This window comes from Lutra lutra, chromosome 8 (genome assembly GCF_902655055.1).
Source record: "Lutra lutra chromosome 8, mLutLut1.2, whole genome shotgun sequence".
NCBI classification, from domain to species: Eukaryota; Metazoa; Chordata; class Mammalia; order Carnivora; family Mustelidae; genus Lutra; species Lutra lutra.
Genome location: NC_062285.1, coordinates 59,608,995 through 59,613,627, shown reverse-complemented (window position 1 = coordinate 59,613,627; position 4,633 = coordinate 59,608,995). Strand labels below are relative to the sequence as shown.

The 4,633-nt window shown below is 40.4% G+C and overlaps 1 pseudogene; it reads left to right on the top strand.

Moving 5' to 3' along the window:
* Positions 1–3,466: 3,466 nt before the first annotated feature.
* On the top strand, positions 3,467–4,389 carry LOC125107315 (olfactory receptor 8S1-like; annotated as a pseudogene).
* Positions 4,390–4,633: the final 244 nt, after the last annotated feature.

Here is a 4,633-nt window from a genome sequence, read left to right as displayed (position 1 = left end):
AGAAAAGAAAATTACATAGATGCAAAAATCCTCAACAAATATTAGAATATATATATATATATATATGGAGAGAGAGATTTAAAAATCCTTTTCTTATTCTTCCTTCTCCAGTCCCAACCAGCCTAATAAAATTCTCTTTTAGGCTTTAAATAATTGCTCCAATTCAGAAATTTCAAATACTCCCCTGTTTACCTTTCTAGTTAACTGCAAACTGTGTTAATTAGTTGAGTCCAGAATTTGGTTTCAGACTAGACTTCAGAGAATACAAGGCATTGGCCCAGCTTCCCCTGGGTGCCAAACCCAGCGCAACGCATTTAACTACAGATGGTCTCTGATTGGTTGTTTTAGATTGTTCTTTCTTTAAGTAGTATTCTTAAGATAGTATTCAGAATCACAGAGGAAATAAATGAGATGGCAGGTTGCTAGATCCGAAATCAGGTGAGGAAGTTTTAATGAAGTATATGCCAGTTGAAAATATGAGCTTCTTTAGAGATACCATTCTTGTCCTTCTGGATAGTGGCCTGCATTGCGGAATGACACCACTCTAGGTTCAGGTATTCAGGAAATGATCTTGATATCCTGTTATCCTCAGTGTTTGTAAAGTTTGAACTATTCTAATGTCTAATACCCTCTGACAGCAAGAAGATAAAACTATCTGTTCTGTCAAGAGTCAGGCGTAGGTTCTCTTATGGGGAGACTTTATCTATGATGTGTCTGTCTGAATGGGAAAGCAGAACGCACAGGAGCTGCCTCCTCCAGGAAAAGCCTGGAGTATGGTAATATCCTTCAATATATCTGTTATCCCTCCATTTTTAATTCCTAGAAAGTTCTATATGTGTTTTAATTTTGCTCACTATGCCCCACCTTGACCCCATCCCCTAGAACTTTCTAATACATCCCACTACTGCTAAATCCTGAGATTCCTGTTCAACCTATTCCTCTTTCCTAAGTTTGTGGTGGAAACTTCCCACCCCTTCCTAGGCCACTTTCTTCCCTAGATTGGACCCTGATGTCTCTGTTCCTGAAAATGTTCATTTATCCCAGCTGCCTTGGACAAGATATGAGAAAGATCTGTCTTCACTTCCTCATAACATTGTGACAGGGACATCTCACAGTCTAGACATAAATCCTCTTAGGCGTCAGGATCCCAAAAAGACTGCAGAAAGTTGACATCTGGAATGAAATGAGAATATTGGAAATAGATGTTGACTCATTGAAACTACTTATTCCCTTGCTTGCACAGACCTTCTATTTGTATTTTTTTCAGTTACTAGAACAACCTTCTAATCTAGTCATCACTGTGAAAATATGAATAGTATGAGAGATACTGGAGAGGACAGCTATGCGAATAGTTTCGAGTGGGTTACATTGACCTTTTGGTCCCTCCTGCTTCCAGTACTGATATCCTTCACCCCTTTCAAATTCTTCCTCATGCACATAAGGTCAGAACAGGGCATCCAGCCCCTGGAAGCCTCAAACCATTTGGAAACTGACCTTCCAAACATACCCTTCATTCACTTATTCTTTCCAAATATAGCCAAAAACTCTAGAACACTTCTGAAATCCTCGTATTTACATATTTTACCCTTTCAATTACCCCTTATTTAATTTTAGTCTTTTGTCCTCAACCTCGTGTATAATCTGACATCAGTGTCTCTTAATGTCAGTATGAAATAAAGCTGAAAATGTCTTTCATTCTAAACAGTAAATGAAAGCTAATATTCATTTTCTTGTTTAAAATAGATGCATTTTCATGCTTGGAATGTAATCTGGAATTGAATGGAAGACTTTGTCCTTTGTCATTAAAGAAATCCCTGGAGTCCATTTGATTTGCTGTTTAGGATGGTGAGAAGGGTGAGATCCCAAGATCATATGACAAAAATAGCTGTTGCCATCATCCACACAAAGTGTGGGTGTTAGCACACTAATGAAAAATAGTTTTGCAAAAATGCTGGTCTTCTTAGATGAGAACCTGAACTCCCCAAAGATACTGTGGTCAGGCACTGCCTTGTGAGTAAAAGTAGAAAACTAGAGACTATTTTCAGGATAGAGCTATCCACAAATCCTTGGTGCTCTCCAAATCTTTGAAAGGCATAAAAGAAACTTACCTTTCCACTTCAGTTGAGTAGATTCCAAGCAAAATGTTTGCTTTCAACACTGTTTATAATTTGATCCATGTAAGATCCTCAAAAGTAAATCCTCCAGCTGTTTATACTTCACCACCACTGGATCTAGCTGAGGTCACACACCAAGGAAGACATTGCACTGTTTGCTCCAGGCACACAGGTAACCTAGACCTGTATCGAAGGTGAGCTTGAGCTTGGGCTGATGGATTTGTTAATAGAATCAGGTTTTTAAGTACACTTGACAAGGAAATAGCAGGGGAATAGCAAGGAAATAGAGGGGATGCTGGAAGGCAGTTGAAAATGCAGGTCAGTGGAATAAAGAAGAAGAACATCTGAAAGGAGAACAATATAATCAAAGACACAAAAATATATAGGCCTTTCTAGTATCAAAATGGGCCAAAAAGGCAAAAATATAAGACAAATAAGGTTAAGGACAAATAAGAAAATCTGAATGTCAGGGGAAGAAAAGTATTCTTCATTCCTGGAACCAGGCCTAGACACTGGGATGAGAATTAGGAGAAAACTAGGGAATTCATTTCCTGGCTCTTCCACAGGTTCTCAACAGGGCTCAATATCATCTTCCTCCAGGGAAAAAAATGGGGGAAATGTCTATGCATGAAAACAGATAGGAAATTTTTTTTTATACTCTGCATACCAAAAAAAAAGTACTATTAAGTTTAACACACTGTTTAGGAAGTAAGAAGACTTGGATTTTTTTGAATAAAAAGAATGAAGAGAGGAGAAAAGGTTTATTTGCTGTAGATATGTTACATAATGGTTTGCTGTAGATATGTTATATAATGGTTTGCTGTAGATATGTTATATAATGGTTTTTGAAACATTATTGTAAGGATTTCTTTTCTCTTTTTTTTTTTATTTTTTATTTTTTCAGTGTTCCAAGATTCATTGTTTATGCACCACACCCAGTGCTCCATGCAATACGTGCCCTCTTTAATACCCACCACCAGGCTCACCCATCCCCACATCCCCCTTCCAAAACCCTCAATTTGTTTCTCAGAGTCCACAGTCTCTCTGAACTTTGGAGCATGCAACAAAAAGTGAATAACACTAATGTGTAAGTGAGCCAGCAATATTATTTTTCAAATAAATCCCTGCGAAACAGGAATAGAATTCTCTAAAGTACATGAAGACTGGACAAGAAAGGATAAAAACTCTTCCTGAGATACAGTGAGAGCAGCTTTGAGATACCTGAGCACAAGGTCAAACTAAGCAGGATGGGAGGGATGTATAAGAAGACATGATGATGCCCTAAAAAATGGAAACAATCATAGGTGTTATCATCCCCTTTGTATTTTATTCCAAGGAAATCCCCTCCACAAATGGCCTGGAGGAACCACAGCACCATCACTGAGTTTATTCTCACTGGGCTGTCCAACAACCCCCACATCGAGGCTCTGCTCTTTGTGTTCTTCCTGGGGATTTACCTCCTGACTGTGACGGGGAACCTGATGATGCTGCTGGTGATCAGAGCTGATGCCCGCCTCCACACCCTCATGTACTTCTTCCTAAGTAACCTGTCCTTCCTAGACCTCTGTTTCTCTTCAGTCACTGAACCCAGCTACTAAAAGACCTTCTGTCTGAGAAGAAAACTATCTCAGTAGAGGGCTGCCTGACTCAGGTGTTCTTTGTGTTTATTACTGCAGGGACTGAAGCCTTTCTGCTCTCAGTGATGGCCTATGACCGTTATGCTGCCATCTGCCACCCACTGCTCTATGGCCAGGTGATGAGCAGCCAGTTCTGTGTGAGGCTGGTACTGGCCTCATGGGGCCTGGCCTCTATCGATGCATTTATCATTGTGCTTTTGGGTATTAACCTGGACTTCTGTGAGGCCCAAACTATACACCACTACACTTGTGAGCTGCCTGCCCTTTTCCCTCTGTAGTGTTCTGATATCTCCATCACTACCAATATCCTGCTCTCTTCCATTTTATTGCATGGACTTGGAACATTCCTCCCAATCTTCTTCTCCTACGCTCGTATTATCTCCACTATTCTGAGCATTAGCTCCACCTCAGGCAGAACCAAGGCCTTCTCCACCTGCTCCTCCCACCTCATCGCAGTGACCCTGTTCTTTGGCTCAGGTTTTCTTTGTTATATCATGCCTCCCTTGGGCTCCTCTTTGGATTTGCTCATCTCCTTGCAGTACAGTGTAGTCGCGCCCTTGCTGAATCCCCTCATCTACAGCCTAAAGAACAAAGAGGTGAAGGCAGCTGTGAGAAGGACACTGGGGAAATATCTCTAAGTAGTAACAAAGACACAGTTATAAAGACTGTTCCTTCACATTTCTTCTTTTCTCCCCACTTCCTCCCACACACAGTGTCATATAACTTGGAAGATAAATTCCAGAGCTTGTCTGAACAGAGCTTGCCTATTATTCCAAGGCAGTAGTTCTTGATTTGGGCTCCTTATTCGGAAAGCCTGTGCTCTGTTGGTTGGAAGAGAACGCGAAGACAATTTTCCACAAAACAGATTGATAAGACAACAAA